The 19,017-nt window shown below is 34.5% G+C and overlaps 1 pseudogene; it reads right to left on the bottom strand.

Annotated features, from left to right (window-relative positions):
* Positions 1 to 9,892: 9,892 nt before the first annotated feature.
* Positions 9,893 to 11,023, bottom strand: LOC148946783 (uncharacterized; annotated as a pseudogene).
* Positions 11,024 to 19,017: the final 7,994 nt, after the last annotated feature.

The raw sequence follows: 19,017 nt of genomic DNA, 5'->3' as shown, positions 1-19,017 counted from the left end.
TTCAATAAAATTGTTTCTAAATCAATGGCATTTTTTTTCTTTCTATAGTAGACTAGCGTATATTTTTTAGAGTAGAAAAAAATTCCGGTTAGTCTAAAGTTGATTGTGAGAGAATTAGGACTCTTAAAAATGGATAGATTCGAGAAAGAGTGAATCATGGGGAATCTAATTCTTATGGAAAAACGTTTGATTCTAGATGACGATTTTCTAGAATTGTTTATTTAAAGGAAGATATTTTCTCGAGGAATGCTTGTCGATATAATGAAAACTGATTCTCCATCATTAGACTACTGCATGAAAATTATACATCGTGGTCCAATTGCATTTACCCAATTTATTGATATATTGATCACAACACGGCCAAATGATGTTGTGGATATTCTTTTAAACATTATTTTGGAAAATTAGAACTCCTTTTTCATGAGAAATATGATGCTCAAGGACGATTTACTCCTCTCTCTCTCCCTATCTCAGACAATTTTTGTTGTTGCTAGCTTAGTTTCATTGTGGCATTGAGAGTATCAACACATGACAAAATTCTCCATACATGTCCGTTATGTATGTACTCACTGGGCAGCTGGTCATCATGTGAAAATTGCACAATGATTGATGAGTATGATGAAAAGTGTAGATTATGCAACCCGTGTAAATTGCATAGAGGATATGCTGTACAAATTAAAGGTTGTAGGTCCTGTCTTGAAAAGGTGTGTGACTCTCATCCTAGAGGTCACCTATGCTCCAATTGTCATTATGATAAATATGATCAGTGGGAGAATACATATCTCGGTATGATTGTAAAGAATCCTAACCGTGATTTTAGTTTATTGCTACGAGATTGGTATCGTCGTGGTTTTAGATTGTTCTGGGAGGAGGAACCGGGTCAACAATTCAACTGTTGGAACAACAAAAGAATATGGTTTCTACGTCATCGTTGTGAAGACAATGGGTGTTATGATTATAAGCCTACTGATTTTTATTTGGCTGTGCCAGAATGTGATTTGACACTTGAGGACACTGTTTGTGAAATTGCTTCAAATAAGCAAAATGAAACATGTGAATTCTATAGAATGAATGAGAATAGTATCATTGACTATACAAAGAGATATGACAAGAGTGAAGTCACACTCTACTGTAGAAAATGTGACCCTGACATTGCACTACATCAGGATCAGTACACTGTTAATTTAGATAATCTGCCTGCACTAGTTGCTGTCGACAAATACCTAGGAGTAGATTAAATCTAAAGATCATAAAAGTCATTTTATCATGTATATAATTTTTTTTTTATTAATGAACAATTTCCCATACATCTTTATAACATTTTATTCTCAGGACACTAAAATAAATATTAAATACACTTGTAAGTATATTCTCCACTAGAAAGTCGTTCAATCGAGGTAAGTCAACGTAGATGTTGAGAAACTGCTTGTAGGTGTAGCTACGACATCTGAACATGAAAAAGAGTAGTGCATGAAAACCCCATGTCATAGTCGTTAAATTCTGTGCTATTCGATGATTTTGAATAATGGTTTATCCCCTGTTTTAAATAAAATTGCTGATGTATGGAGTGTAGAATTTTGATGATACGCCAAGAGGTTCGAAAAATTCAATATTCTTCGCTGTTTGAAAGATGCAGAGCCAATGACCGGTCTTCAAAGTCGATGGACTGCTATTAACAATGATTAGGGTATTGTTAACACTTGGAATTTTTTCAATGAAGTCCGAAGGTATGCAATAGGACTTGTACTGGGACATGTATGGATCCATACTAAATACGTTGATTATTTGGTTTGTGTTCATGGTGCTAGATCTAGTAGAACACTGCCGTCGGGTGTGATTTCCCAATAGGTTTCAAATTGACTCAGTGATATTAGCGTGATACTCTCAGTCAGAGCATTGGCAAATGTACACTCTAAACGTACATTCCCTGTTCGTACTATACTTAGTGCTCTTTTTAATAGTCAAAAGTGATTGGAGGGCAACTAGCCCCCCCTCCCGGCCTTCATTCCCCCGCACCTCTAGAATAAATTTTGGTAGACATCTATGTTGTCAAGTGTAGTTGATACACCGATAGAATATATGTTTTTGATGAGGACACCCCCCCCACAATTTTTGGGGCCCGGGTTGTATGCTATGCCCTGGGGGTTTATAAGGTTTTTATAGAAGGCGTTGTCGTAGAAACTTTTAAAATTTGCTTGTTCGATTAGAAATTAAAGGGCTAGTACCCTTTTTAATAGTCAAAAGTTATTGGAGTGTTACTAGACCCCCTCCCCCCCCACGCCCATCATTTGCCCAAACACATCCAATCAAAATTTTCAGATAGCCATTTTGTTCAGCATAGTTGATTTCCAGATAGAAAATATATTTTTGAGGAGGACACTTCCCCACAAACCTCAGGGCAAGGGTTTTAAGTTATGCCCTGGGGGCATATAAGGTTTTAATAGAAGACATTGTCACAGAAACTTCAAAAAAGGCTTATTCGATTGAAAATTCAAAAAGCTAGTGCCCTTTTTAATAGTCGAAAGTGATTGGAGAGCAACTAGCCCCCCCCTCACCCCCATCTTTTCCCCGAATACATCCAATCAAAATTTTTAGATAGCCATTTTGTTCAGCGTAGTTGATTTCCAGATAGAAAATATATTTTTGAGGAGGACACTCCCCTAGAACCTTCAGGGCAAGGGTTTTAAGATATGCCCTGGGGGCATATAAGGTTTTTATAGAAGTCGTTGTCGTAGAAACTTCAAAAAAGGCTCATTCGATTGGAAATTCAAAGGGATAGTGCCCTTTTTAATAGTCAAAAGTGATTGGAGGGCAGCTAGTCCCCCCCCCTCCCGACGCCCCTCCTTCCCCCCAACCCCTCCAATCAAAATTTTGAAATAGCCATTTTTGTTCAGCGTAGTTGATTTCCAGATTGAAAATATATTTTTGAGGAGGACACTCCCCCACAACCCTCAGGGCAAGGGTTTTAAGCTATGCCCTGGGGGCATGTAAGGTTTTTATAGAAGGTGTTGTCGCAGAAACCTCAAAACAGGCTCATTCGATGGAAATTCAAAGGGCTAGTTCCCTTTTTAATAGTCGAAAGTGATTAGAGGGCAACTAGACCCCCCCCCCACGCCCATCATTTCCCCAAACACACCCAATCAAACTTTTGAGATAGCCATTTTGTTCAGTGTAGTTGATTTTCTGATAGAAAAAAAGTTTTTGAGGAGGACACTCCCCCACAAGCCTCAGGACAAGAGTTTTAAGTTATGCCCTGGGGAGATATAAGGTTTTTATAGAAGGCGCTGTCGTAGAAACTTCAAAACAGGCACATTCAATTGGACATTCAAAGGGCTAATGCCCTTTTTCATAGTCGAAAGTGATTGGAGGGCAACTAGACCCCCCCACGCCCATCATTCCCTCAAACACATCCAATCAAAGTTTTGAGATAGCCATTTTGTTCAGCGCAGTTGATTTCCAGATAGAAAATATGTTTTTGAGGAGGACAATCCCCCACAACCCTCAGGGCAAGGGTCTTAAGTTATGCCCTGGGGGCATATAAGGCTTTTATAGAAGGCGGTGTCGTAGAAACTTCAAAAAAGGCTTATTTGATTGGAAATTCCGAGGGCTAGTGCCCCTTGTAATATTCTAAAGTGATTTGAGGGCAACTAACCCCCCTCTCACGCCCACCTTTTCCCCAAACACATCCAATCAAAATTTTTAAGACAGCCATTTTATTAAATGTAGTTTTAAATTTTGGAAATTAGGTCTTTGAGGATTACAACTCCCCACAAAGCCCTCAGGACAAGGGTTGTAATTTAAGGATTCTCCGAATCCTTCATGTTATTTTTTATGGAAGGGATGCTTGTATAAACTTTAGAGAGGGCTCATTTGATTGAAAATTGAAAGTTCTTGCTCACTTTTTAAGAGTCAAAAGAGATTGAAGGGCAACTAGCCCCTCTCCCTCCTCCACGCCCTAAATGCATCAGATAAAAATTTTGAGAGAGATATTTTGTTAAAATAGTTCAAAGTTCTGATAACAAAAAACTCCGGTGTCGACACGGCCCACCAGGGCCCAGGGGTAGGCGTTGTAAGTAATGCCCTGGGGCATAACTTATTAAGGGGGGTTTATAAATTATGGGAAGGGGTTTTGTATGGGAGAACACATAGGGAATATGTTATAATTATCCGATTATAAGGTTAAAATACATAATCTGTGATAGATACAAAATTGCTTTGGCACACAAACTCCTTTTAAGGTCAATTCCAAACAGCCGTGATCCCTTTGTGTCAGCAAGTGAAATGTCCTAAGCCCCCCTTATTGGAGCTATTTTTTCAATCCATTCATTGTTGTCAATCGCTGTCCACAAGTTATGCAAGCTGTCTATTGTTCATATATAAGGATTTTATCAAAGAAGTAATCGTATAGACTTTGAAAAAAGCCTCACTCGATTTAAATTGAAAGTTCTAGATCTGGGTTTAAAGTCAAGAATAATCGGACAGTAAGCACCCCCCCCCCCCCATGCACTAAAAAATTGAGAAATTTTTTTCAAACAAAAACGAAAAAAATTAGTTAAAAAAAAAAAATTCCGAAAAATAGGTTTTTCACAGAAAAGTAAAGGGTCTTTTAAACTTAAGCTCAGGAGGTGCAAAAGTCTATTAAAATTCAAACTCAAAACGACCAGAAATTACTATTAAAGAATAAATGAAACCCAAAACGAACATAAATTAAATAAAAAATCATAGCAAAAAACATACAAAAAGTAATAATATAAATTAATAAATATATCTTAAAGCTATTAATGCTTAGATTGAATATTAAAATCAATCTTCAAAATAAAACAAATATTTTTCTATTGAAGTATAAATTAAACTTAAAATGAAAAGAAATTAAATAACAATAAATGCGAACAAACATACAATATATATTAATGTAAATGAATAAATAAATCTTAAAACGAGTGAAACTTAAATTGAATATGCAAATCAAGTTTGAATCGAATAAAAATAGCTACAAACAAGAGTTTGGGTATCGTCTCACTGTAAAAGCCTAAAACCTACTGCGTCATTGGCGCTTTACTGAAAACGAATTATATTACAAATGTTTTCTTTTGTACTTAATATTGAAATTAAATATTAAAATTACAGTAAAATTTTGAACTGATGAGCTTTTGGCAATTAAAATCATTATGCATCAAATATTCAGTTTAATTTATTAGTTCTTTTCAAGATTGGTCAAGACAAATATAGTTTCACTACAAGCAAAATTTGGATACTGCCCCCTTATTTAACTGTTAAAGCCTTCTGCGTCTTTGGTGCTTCACTGAAAACGAATTACTCGTATATTACAAATTTATTATTTTCCAGTTCTTACAGCATTGAAAATGAAAATAAAAATTACAGTAAAAAAAAATCTTGAACTGATGGATCTGTCAACAATTAATATCATTATAGATCTAATATTCAATTTGATTTTGTTTATACTTTCCAAGACTGTTCAAGAATCATATAGTTTTGCCATTTTTTAACTCTGCCATTTTTTTTAACTAATCGTGTTAGTTTGTTATGAAAACATTATATGGCTTCTAGGCATTTCTATTTGAGCGGAAAACCGCACTTCAAACTTTGTGGAACATATGTTTTCTTGCATAAAACACCGAAATATAGTAAAATATCATGTCTTGGAATCTTCCACTACTTGTAAGCAAGAGTCATTGGTATTTTTGATTCCGCACGGTCAATATAGAAGGTTGAGGGTAGGCTCATTCTTATAGAAACCCTATTCCGTCGTGGTATGATTCATATTTTCAACATCTGGCGTCCGGACTATCATATAATTTACCCAGCATACAGCTAACCCGAATCAGTATCAATAAATAAATGAAACCCAAAACGAACAAAAATTAAAATAAATATTAGAGTCAAACTCGAAATGAGCAGAAATTAATATGAGTAAGGTTCAAAACACCTATGCTTTCTAAGAGCCAGAATATAATTTGTACTTTACTGAAAAAATTCAAATGAGTTTACTGAACAAAAATGTGCATTGTCAATTTAATATACATATGCTGATATTTATTTAATTTTTGATTTCTTAAAGTTACAAAAGTGAAAATATTTAAAAGAATTGTTTTCAGTAAAGCGCCAATGATGCAGTAGGTTTTAGGCTTCTGCAGTGAGACGATACCCAAACTCTTGTTTTTAGTTATTTTTATTCGATTCAAACTTGATTTGCATATTCAATTTAAGTTTCACTCGTTTTAAGATTTATTTATTCATTTACATTAATATATATTGTATGTTTGTTCGCGTTGATTGCTATTTAATTTCTGTTCGTTTTAAGTTTCATTTATGCTTCAATAAGAAAATATTTTTTTTCTTTCCAAGCTTGATTTACACATTCAATCTAAGCATTTTTCGCTTAAAGATATATTTATTTATTTATATTATTACTTGTTGCAGGTTTTTTGCTATGATTTTTTATTTAATTCGTGTTCGTTTTGGGTTTCATTTATTCTTTAATTGATAAATTAAATAAAAACTTACCAAGTTTGAAGTTTGATTGTAATTCTGCTCCAAAGAAGGAGCGCCAGCGAAGCTGAGAGTTCAACTGAGATAGACCTTCGCAATCGCCTCGATTGACCAAAACAAACCCAGTATTTTAAAGTCTTTATAATATGCGGTGGTTAAGCTCATGATGAAACGCTGAGAGTTCAACGGGAAGGGAAATTGGGAGGGCAGTTGAACTCTCAGCTACGCTGGCGCTCCATATTTTGAGCATAATTAAAATAAAACTTCAAACTTGGTAAGTGTTTGTTTAATTTATCAATTATACTCCAAAAGGAGCGCCTTAGCTCCGCCTTCGAGTTCAACTGACATTTTAAAGTTCAGCATGAGCTATACCAACACTAATGATGAATAATAGCCCTGTTCATTAAAAGAGGCTGTTGTACAAAAATTCATTTATAGGAAGATATTTCAAATATAACAAATTACAGTGAATAGATTCAAAAGACAGATAACTGCTGACCACTTTCAATTGGTTTATTATAGAACCATGCAAATGTTTTGGCATTTGTCCAGCCTACATATCTTACGATTTGATCCACATCAACTCCTCTTGTTTTAAGGCGGGACGTTGAGGCAGACCGTGTGCTATGAGTACCATAAACACCGATATCTATACCTGCAAGAAATAAAACTTCTTTTATACATCTAGAAATAGATGACTTGGACACAGCAGTATGAGGCTTACGATATGTAAGAAAATGTGCTTCGTTTCTATTTGGATATAATGTCATTAGAATATACCTAGCTAGGTGCGTCACCGGACCCAGGGACGACTCTTGAAAAGGTCGAAATTTAACTACTGATTTGTGGTTGCCCGGTTTCGATGTTTTTAACAATACATTGATTTGAAAATCAAAACTTCCATCGTCATTATGTACCATATTACTAAGTGATAAACTGGCCAAAAACATGAACTCTTTCACAAGCTGATAAAATCAATAAAACTACTAATTTTTGTGTTAGTGTCTTTAATTGAAGATTTTCGATACCCCAAGCTGGCAATCTAAAGAGATCGAATGCACATTTTACATCCCAAATACTTGAAATCTTGGGTAGACTAGGCCTTCTATTAAAGACACCTCTCATAAACTTCTTGGTGATGTGATTACTGCCTAACTGAAGGCTTGGTAGAATTGCCGATAAAGCACTCCTCGCAGTATTAATAGCACTGTATCCAACACCTGAGTGAAAAGGTTCCGTAAGAAATGTCAAAATCTCCGGTAGAGTTGCCTCCAAGGCCTGGATTGTGTTTCTTCCACAAAAGTCGATCCATTTTTCAATGTAAACTTTGTACTGGCGCTTAGTTGAATCCCGCCACCCTTCCATGATAATATCGACTGTGGAGGGAGAATATCCTTGGTGGTGAAGCCCTTGCCGGAGACGACGCAAGCCGCTAGGTGTAACGTCTTGGACAATGGATGGTGCAAGGTTGGTTTCTGTGGGAGAGACAAAGTAAAATTATCATTTGGTAGAAATATTGGACTTCCTATTAAAAGCTTTAATAGTAAGGGATACCATTCTTGTGTGGTCCAATTCGGAAAGATCAAAATACCAGTGGCCTGATCTGTTTCCACCTTCTGAAGGGTCCTCAGAAGTAAACTGAATGAGGGGAATGCATAAAAGAAATAATGCTTCCAATTCATTGCAAATGCATCTACGAAAAAACATTCTGGATCTGGTTTCCAAGAAACAAATGGTTTAATCTGAAAATTTAATCTAGTCGCAAACAAATCAATATCTACTGACTGACATACCCAAAAATTCAAAATATTAAATATTTCAGAATCCAATTTCCATTCCTTTTCATTATCAAATTTTCGTGGTGCCTTATCCTCAATGTCAGCAACCCCAGGCACATGTTCTGCAGACATCTATCCTTTGCCCTGCGGTACTACCTGCCAGACCTTATTTGCGAAATAATTACAAAATTTAGATTTTGATCCTCCCATTTTATTTATATAAGCTACTGTGGTTATATTGTCAGAACGCAGCCGAACATGCATGCCTTTAATTTCATGGGCAAAACATTTTAATCCCAGATAAACGGCCTTCATTTCTAAGACATTGATATCAAATCCCTTCTCTTCTGAGGACCATTCACCTGTGGCCGTTTTCATGGACCATTCATCCACGAGTGCCCAACCTAGTTTCGACGCATCACTACACAAATATTTGTCAATTGATCTAGACTCAATTGCTTTAGAAGCATGATTGGCAATATCAAACCACCATTGTAGTTCCGAATTTATATCGGATGTTAAAATTATCCTTGCCGCAAAATTACCCTTCGCGTACCTTAATGCTTGAGTTTTCAACGATTCCGCTTTTCGGTAATATAAAGGCCCTAATTCTACTGCTGGAAATGTTGAAACAAGAACGCCAAGAGTTTTAGCCAATTCTTGAATTGTAGTCAATTTTTGACTAAGAATTTTTGAAACCAAATGTATAACCTTTTTAATTTTTCTTTCCGGCAGGAAAATATGCATGGATCGCGAATCTAACAAAAAGCCCAGATTTTCGATTTGTTGGCTTGGAATAAGAACTGACTTTCCCGGGTGGATCACAAACCCCAGTTCTGACAGTAATTTCGCTGTTTCATAGACATTATTTTGAGACTCTAAATATGACCTTCCCAGAAGGAGAGAGTCGTCTAAATACGTAACTGACAAATACCCTTTTCTTCGAAGGAGAGAAATAACTGTTTTAATAAGTTTCTTAAGAACCCTTGGGGCCGATTACAAGCAATTTGGAATTTAATTGAAATCATAAAAAAGGTAAAATTTAAAAAAAAGCAAATTTTTATCTAAAAATTAAACCGAAAATTAATAATAAAACTCAACTTAGTCAATAGAGGCCATTTAAAAATTTTTTATTATTAAAAGAACCGCAGACTGAACAATGTTCTTTTTAAAATGGTAATATTTAATGTTTTCATTTAAATTTTTAAGGTTAAGAATAAACCGGGTAGACCCATCTTTCTTTGGGACTGTAAAAACGGGAGAAATACAACGTATTTCCTTTATTTTGAAGTCGGGTACTTTAACAATAACACCCTTATGCAATAAAATATCAACTTCTTTTCTTATAGCCTCTATTTCTTCAAACGTAAAACTTTTGTTTTTTGTTTTCGAAGCTTTTAGTGGTGTTTTCTCAAATTCAATCTTATAGCCTGAGGCCACAATATTCAAAATATTCAAATCACTGGTTATTGACTGCCATTTTGAGATGTACTTAATAATTCTCCCAGCTTTAAAGTTATCAGCCAAATGTTGTGACTGTCTATTGAAATTAACAACAAAATCATAAAAATCAAGGTCAGGGTCTGATAAATAGTACATACCAGCTATTTGCGATCCCTTTTCTGGAATTTCTGGAATTTCTGGAATTTGGACCTCTCCTAACGGTCCTGGCCCTGCTTTCTGCGATAATTTGGACGGGGGGCCTTGTTCTGCCATCGGCGATAACGGTAGGCCCCCCCTTGCACGTTTTTTGGTTTTCCAAAAGATTTTTTCAAATCCGCCATGGATTTAGCTTTAGACGTTGTTTTGGCAATATCTTTGCCAAAAAGATTCTCCGTGACTTTGACTTCAGGGGCACATAAAGATGATGCTACAGTGGGATCTGGGCTCAATTCGAATTTCATCGCATGACGTCTTTTTAGACTTAGATCATAATTGGTGAGGCCAAGCATGTGAACTGCATCTGTAAGGTTTTTGACAACATTTTCTTTGATATGCTCATTTTCTAGCTCAAGAATCGCATTTGCTGCCTCTAAAACACAAAATGTTGAGTGAACAATTGTCCGCTGCACTTGAAGGGCCTTTGCATCCCTCTGTTTAGCCTGTGATGAGAGAATAGCCCAGATTTCACTATTCACCTTTGGAGGAACGATTTTTTCGGTATTCGCAGGCCTAGGGTGGTGCTCAAATAACTCTTTTAGCTTCACTATTTCCAAAGGCTCAGAAAAAGCTCTATTTGCAACTTTGGCAAGTTTCTCATGGATCTTGGGACCCTCTTTGGTACCAGAACGTTCTTCAGAAATCTTTTTGAATAGAGCGTCATTTGACGTGTTTTCTTTTAATCTTTTACCTTTGTGTTTTTCGGAGAAGCTTTCCGCTTTGTGTCCTAAATTTTTGTGGGGCTCTGAGAGCAAGATTTTTCGTTCCTAGAACTAATTTCAGGGCTCCGAGAGCCATACCGAGCACGAGTTTGAAACTCTGGGCTCCGAGAGCCATTTGTTTGATCGCTATCACTCTCACTTGAGAGTACTCTGCGACGCGAATGAGCTTTATATTGCCTGCCACGCCTCTCACGATCATAATCTTCATCGACTAAATTGTCCAACAATCCAATCACTAACTCACTATCACTCATTATTTAATTTGGTCTGAATCAAAGCGAATGCTAACGTCAACTGGGTTTGTTTTGGTCAATCGAGGCGATTGCGAAGGTCTATCTCAGATGAACTCGAAGGCGGAGCTAAGGCGCTCCTTTTGGAGTAGAATAGTAATTTCTGGTCGTTTTGAGTTTGAATTTTAACAGGTATTTGTATCTCCTGGGCTTAAGTTTAAAATGGCATTTACTTTTCTTTGAATAACTTATTTTTCAGAAAGTTTTTGTTTTAATTAATGTAAAGGAAAAAGGCTTCTTTATTAAGCTTTTAGTATTCCAAATCAATGGTACATTGCGTTAATAATAAGGTATTTTGTCATCTTCAATTCTTCTATTTCCGCTGAAAAAAAAAAAAAAAAAAAAAAAAAAAATCGGATCTATTGAACCAATATTTTCAATATTTTACATTCTGAAAAGTAGGTCGCCAGGGTGATTGAATCGAGCCAATGGTCCTAGAAGACGGGAAAAGGGATCATTCGAACAGAAATAACATGTTCTAGTGGTATTTTTAAGTTACCAAAAAGATTGGAGGGCAATTAGCCCCCCCCCCTGCCCATTTCTTCCCGAAAGTCATCGGATAAAAATTTTGAGATTGTTATTTTGTTTACCATAATTGGAGGGTCAAATTACCATGCCTTTTGGGGCGACAAGATCCCCCACAGCCCCTGGGGAAAGGGATGTAAGGTATGAAATTTTCCTTTTTTAAAATATAGTATTTGTCATTGGGAAGTAAACAGACGTTTCTCAGGAAGGGTAATCCTCTGCGGGGGGCTGGGGTAATTTTCCGGGAAGAGGTACACGGTAATAAAATTCCAAGGGGAAGTTTTAGACAGGGGAATTTGCTAGAATTCTTATACGAAATTTCTTTTGATTTGTCTTATTTTCTCAATGTCGACTCAGTTCTACATGTGGAGACTTTCGTAGGAAATTGTCCGGGAGAAATTTTTAAAGGAGTTTTAATTGTCTGGGGGATTTACTCATGGGATTCTTCATGAATAACTTCATTCAGAAGATCTTCATGGGGGAATTTTGCACGGGAGAAACCTTTCTATTGGGGGTGGGGGGATTTCAAGAAAAAATTTTCCCTGGCATGACTAGATGAAAAAGAAGTTTTGTTTCAAATTAAAAATAGCTAAGGACAATTTTCTAGGCAGTACTGTCCACAAGAAATTTTCTGGGGGGAATTTTAAGCGAGGATAGAATTGGCCGGGTGGGGGGATTTTCCACGGGAGGAGCTTTTCTTGGAGAAATTTTGGTGGGGGATGTTAATATTCTATGGAGGAGGGGCGCCGGATTTCCAAGCATTATTTGAAAAAATCAGAAATTGAATAAAGAAACAATTATTTTCAACTGAAAGTAAGGAGCAATATTAAAACTTGAAATGAAAAAAAAAATACCCCCTCAATATCTCACTCGCTACGCTAAAGTTCATCTTTTTTTCCCAATTCCTTAAGAACAACTCCTAAGAAACAAGGGTCGTTCAATTAGAATAAAAAGATCTTTTTAATACTAAAAAACTTTAGCGCGAAGAACGAGGTACAGAGGAAGGAAATCCCTCCTCGTTTACGAAATAATTTCAGCTCGTTTTAAGTTTTAATAATGATCTTAATTTTCAGTTGAAAAAAAACTTGTTTTTTCTTATTTATTTATAAAGAAGAAAAGAATACACTACTTTGTTAAATCTGAATCCTTTTATTCTGGAATGGCTTCTTGTATTAAGATTAGTTTTTCTTCAAAATGAATTGGCATCGTGTCTCGTTCTCTTTCTAGAGATCCAATTTCCGCTGGTAATGAATTATTCCCATGACATGTGAATGAACTCAAGTCCTTTGCCGATTGAGAATTGAGGTACTTGCCCTTCCAATGCTAATATAGAGAAATGCAAGTCTTAGTTTTAATTAAAAATCTTTTGAGGCATTTGATACTTGAAGAATCAAATTTAGTTTTAGTTTTTGTATTTTTGTGCTACGACCTACACATGATATCAGCTTACATTGTATTAAAAAAAAGATGCCCTTCTGACATCGTATTAAAACTTGATATTTACTGCCGTGACGAGTTTATGAAATCAATACCTTTCCTTATTGAGAGTTAAGATACTTATCCTTTCAATGTTGAAATTGAAAAACACGGTTCTAGCTTTTCAAATAAAAAACAAATGTGCCATTGTTTGTTTAAAAAGGAATCGAGTCAATTTTATTTTTTAGGGCAACAATTGTGATGAAGTCTTGAAAGAACTAATAAACTTAAACTGAACATTTGATATACAATGATATCAGTGGCTGAAAGCTCATTAGCTCAAGTTTTTATTTCACCACAATTTGCATTTTATTTTCAATATTGTAATAAGTACAAAAGAAAGTATTTGTAATATAATTCGTTTTAGTAAAACGCCAAATAAGCAGTAGGCCTTAGACTTTTACAGTTAGGGAAACGGGCTGTAGCCAAACTCATGTTTGTAGTGTAAAACTATATGCTTCTTGAAAAGTCTTGGGAAGAACTAATAAAATTAAAGTTAATTTCTTATATATAATGATATCAATTGCTGAAAGCTCATTAGCTCAAGTTTTTATTTCATCTCAATTTGTATTTTTTTTTCCATGTTATAATAAATACAAAAGGAAATATTTGTAATATAATAAAGTGCCGAATACGCAGTAGGCTCTAGACTTTTACAGTTATTAATTAAAAAGAAAAAGTTTTCCAGAGGGAAGTGGAGAGCGAAGTTGAAACTTAAAACGAACAAAGATTATTACTTCACCAACTGCCTAACATATATCAATAAAACTAGTGCAAGTGAACTAGCTGGTGATACTTCCCTATATTCATAGGATTATAGAAAACTAGTGCTTTACTGAAATCACAAAACATATAAGAGCTCTGGTATAGTAAAAGCATTTTATTTAAGGACACTTTGAACAGTATACAAATAAAGTATACAAAGTATACAAAAGTATACAAAGTATACAGATAATGATTGTTCCTTAAATTTTCGTTAACATTGGCATCACTACTGCATAATGAGATCAGTCCAATGATTGACTGTCGTTTAGAATCTGAAAAGGACACTTTATGATTATTTTGTAGACAAATTCGAAATCAACTAATCTTGATATTTTTAGGACTACAGACTCACTTTAGAATTTGTATCATAATTTGAAATTCTCCCATAAAGAAAGAAAAACGAGCAAAAATGGGGTTTTTATAGGCGAAATTAAAATACTGAAAAAACAAAAAGAACCAAAAAGCCTGAACCTGAAAAAAGAACCAAAAAACCAAAGAAAAAACCAAAAACTTAAAAGATGAATAAAATTCAATAAAAGCCAAAAATTAAGAGAATTAAAACCAAATACCTAACAACCATAAAAGCGAGTTATTCGCTTTCATATTTCATAAAAATATGGCAGTTCATTTTTTTTTGGATTTTGTTCAAATCGCGGATATTGGCGAATAACTCGCTTTTATGGTTGTTAGGTATTTGGTTTTAATTCATATAATTTTTGGCTTGTATTGAGTTCTAATCATCTTTTAAGTTTTTTGTTTTTTCTTTGGGTTTTTGGTTCTTTTTAAATTGACTTTCTGTGTTTTTATTTTTTTGTTTTTTTCTTCGGCACTTTCCTTGGATACATTATTTCGTTTCGCGCTGAAGAAGAGAGGCGTTTGTCCTCTCGAAATATTCGCTTTGTTTTTTCAGTATTTTCATTTGGCCTATAAAAACCCCATTTTTGCTCGTTTTTCTTTCTTTATGTGATGTCAGGCCAATGTTGTTTAAGAAATTATCTTTGAAATTCTCCGTTGTATAGAAAGAAATAACTGGATTTCCAGGGTATACATAATGGTTTATTTGTTGTTCATTTCGAATAATACTAAGTGAGACCAAGACTTTACCTGATAAATCAATCGATTATTTTTGTATGCTGTTTAATGACTTTGCACCTATTAAAATAATATTCATTTGTATGCCTAAGTAAGATAATTTTAATTATAAATAAAAGTTCAAATAGGGATAAAATCCTTTTAATAGACAGTGTTTTTTATAACAGTGATAGAAATTCACAAAAATACCAGATATTTCGGTCACATATACAGTGACCGTCATCAGTAGTAAAAACATCAGTAGTTTTTACTACTGATGACGGTCACTGTATATGTGACCGAAATATCTGGTATTTTTGTGAATTTCTATCACTGTTATAAAAAACACTGTCTATTAAAAGGATTTTATCCCTATTTGAACTTTTATTTATCGTCATGGAAAGGCAGTGTGGTCTCCGAAATTATCTACGTCAAATTTTAATTATATAATGAAAGTTGACGGATATCAAGACGTTCTAGATTAAATTGTTCTTGTGAGGCTACGTACTCACTTTTGACTCCTAAATGAATATTCGTGTTTTTTATGCTTCGCTTCTGTGTTTTAAGTAAATTGCTAGTTTCCTATAATCTACAAAACACAGGGAAATATCACAAGTCGGTTAATCTGCACTAGTTTTGTCGATATATGTTAGTTAGGCTGTGAAGAAATAATTTTTGTTCGTTTTAAGTTACAACTTTGCTCTTTACTTCCCTCAAATAAAACTTGGTTTTTTATATTAATCTTTGCCCGTGTTGAATAATAATCCTATACAAGGTGCAAAACCATGATTGAAAAAAAAACACCCGATATCGATACGCCAAATACCGATACGTGCGACAGGAGCACGCCCGATGCCGAAGCTAAATACCGATAGGCTCTATACCGCGTACAACCCTTTCTCCAGGGACTATGGAGGGCCATATCATCATTGAGTCATATTTATTGGACCTTTGAACTACGTTGAACAAAGTGGCAGTCTGTAAGTTTTGATCGAACGACTTTGGGGGAGGGGTGCAGAGGGAAGGGGATAGCTGCCCTTCAATATTTTGGTCACATAAAAAGGGCACTAGCAATTTCAGTTTCCATTCGAATGAGCCACTAGACATCTATATGGTGCTCTGGTAACCTGCAGTATTAAACTACCAAGCAACTACTATAGGAATTGGGCCGTTCTGGCTGAGTGATCAGCGCGCTAGACTTGAAATCCTGTGAACAGGTGTTTGAGTTCTGGGAATGCTGGTTATTTGGTTTGGAACAAGGGTCATTGGAATGACTCTGTAAGCTCAGCCAGAGTCGACCAAGCTCTAAAAGCACGGAAAGCATGCACTACGCAAACCATTGGTCAGCATGCGAAAAAATAAGTATTGTAGAATGAGACTCAATGCTTGCTCATTCAGCTGCACTTAAAAATAAAATATTTCTATGGTAGATAAGAAAAATGACAATTTTTGAGTCTTTGGCTAAATAGATGTTATTAAGTTTTATTTCTTGTTATCTTATACACCAATATTTGATGAAGTTCTACAAAGTAAGACTGAGACTATTTTCATGTCAATCTTCACGTCAGTCATGTACTTATTTACTTTTCCTATGTGGAATAGCAGTGCTCATCAAGGGGAAAGTTTATGGGTCACTTTTTGACCTGAAAGAAGACATGATGGCCCCATTACGAGAGCAAAAGTCTTTTTTTGAAGACGTGGTGTTGAGGGAAGGTTCGATGACTGTATTACACATAGAGCAGACACTTTTGGTCTTGTTAAAGGACATACGATTCACTTTACGGATCGCACACAAATATTTTTATCTTAAGTAAAAACTAAAAAAAAACCTGTGTTCTAAAGTGACAGGCGGGTTCAAAAGAAGAAATTAAAATGTTTCTGTTTTGACAGAGCTGTTTAGTCTGCTACTGTCTAAAAAGTAAATTCAGCATCATAAGTCATAATTAAGATTTCTAGTTGAAATATCTGTCAGTCATTTCGCTAAAAAAGAATCTCTCAAAGGAATCTACTTTAAAGAATGAAATAAGTATTCGCTTGACTATAATAAAAAAAAATACTGGCTAAACTAGGTTCTAAATAAAGCGAATTCATTTTAGAAATTTGTAACATCAGTTGGAAAAAATAGCAATGTCATTGTCTCATCCTGGTGTTTGTGTCAAAAGATCTATCCACCGATGTATGAAATTAAAAGAAACTACCGATATCAAATGAACTGCAGCTACAAGGACGCAGTATAGGTTTTTACAACAAAGAGAAAGCCAAAAATACTATTCTAGGATCAGCACATAAGTTATATTTAAATATTTCTATGCTTGTGGCACACTTAGTAAAAAGTAATAAACTTGACGTAACAGCTATTAAAATTGCAAGGCCTACTTGGGAAAGACGCTTGAACTAGGATAAAAATGTGTTTATTAAATTCGAAACAGTTTATTCATAAGATTTAATATTGATATGCTTATACAAGTAAAAAAGAGTAATAAAAGTGTTTAACAATAATGAAGCAAAAACTTCAACTCGATTATATAGTAAATACACTATTAAACAGCATGCAATGAATAAAAGCCAACATTAGTTAAAAAGCAAGAAATAGCCTCTCCCATCTGATCTCTGTACAGTTCATTTTATTCAAGGGGTACTTTATAAAACGGCAAAATTTTTTAGTACAGGAACTTTTTGTTAGAAAATATAGCAATGCTTATAATTGAGGCGAGTATTAATTTTGAGATAAGTCCAAGTTTGACAAAATCGTCAAAACAGACAAATCATATGAAAAGGATAAACAATTTTTGGTAAAAATCACAGTGTTTAAACAAGTCTTTGTGAAGTCAAGGCAGAACACTCGTTGATAGTTGAGAGTTTATTTAAATACAGCTGTTTATCACTTTGTATTGTAGGAAACAATAATGACAAACTACATGAAAGTACTCATAAAGAGTCTCATTTGAAAAACAAAATCCGTAAATTAAGCGTCAATTTTGCCCTACGATTAATTAATCAATTTATATAATTATTAATAATAATTCTTATATTTTTTATTATATAATTATTTATGATTAATTAATATATAATACAACTAACTATAATAATTATATAATAATTATCAATAAATTGAACACTACGATTAATAATCTAATTGGGGTGATTTAGATGTTTAGACTACCTCAGAATTTCAAAAGTGTTGAAAAATTTATTATTTTTGCCATTAAGCTGTTATTTCCGGAACTTTTCTTAGTCAGCTCCTCCTCATCCTAAAACAACAATTTCAGTTATTTGGTATTCGTTTAAGAACCGTCGTTAATCACAAACACTTATTTTTTTTTAAAAAAAGAGTATTGCTTAAAACACATTGTTTACCAATAATATGGGCCGGCTAAACCTTGAAAACCCTATCTAAAGTTCGTGCATTCTGCGAGTTGACTACTTTCGCGTTCAGTACCAGTATTGCAGAATTTACCTTTTAAAGCACTCAAGAAACGCGCAATCTTATTTTGAATGTTCCCATTTATGTTTCATATTTTGAGATTCTGTCACCTCCTGCTTTTTGTTTAATCAGGTGGCTATTTTTTTCTAATCAGTTTTTATTTCTTGAGTACGTCGAAATGTTGCTTTTTCGTTTTATTGCACTGAAGATGGCTTGGTAGAGCTCCTTGCCTAAGTATCCGCTTTGTTCTGTATTTCTCCTTATTTCTCTTTGTTTTTCATGTTATTTCTTGTTCACTGGCTGAACATTATTTCAGGATTATTACCCTCTTCGTTGTTTTGTCCGTTGGATTTCCTTAGTTTTTTTTTTCTTCTTATCCTTTCATTCATAATCTTCATTAAAACTTACAAAATATTTCAACGATAGCTAGGAAGAAAAAAGTTAGCGTAGTTGTTCAGTATTTACGTTAAAGAGATGCTGACAGCTAAGGCTTGTATTAGGAGCTGTTACTATATAAAGCTTTTAGTGCTTCAGAGTTTAGTATTTTGGTTCGAAAATATTACTATGAACTGTTTCTTAGATTTTTTTTTTCTGTTTATGTTTCTAACGATTATGGCCCTACAACCTTTATGTGTGTTAATTTGATACATTTAAGCCTTGCTACTGAAAATACTAGGTCAATTATTACCTAAAAACGGTTCCTTGAATGCATAGGAACCATTTGTGGAACCAAAGGAACACTCATTTGCGGACATTTTTAATAAACTTTTTTCTTTGTCTTGTAGTAGAAGTTTCCC

The sequence above is a fragment of the Artemia sp. Qi Xiang Cuo genome, chromosome 11 (assembly GCF_049724085.1).
Source record: "Artemia sp. Qi Xiang Cuo chromosome 11, ASM4972408v1, whole genome shotgun sequence".
Classification (NCBI taxonomy): domain Eukaryota; kingdom Metazoa; phylum Arthropoda; class Branchiopoda; order Anostraca; family Artemiidae; genus Artemia; species Artemia sp. Qi Xiang Cuo.
This window is presented reverse-complemented; position numbering and strand designations above follow the sequence as displayed.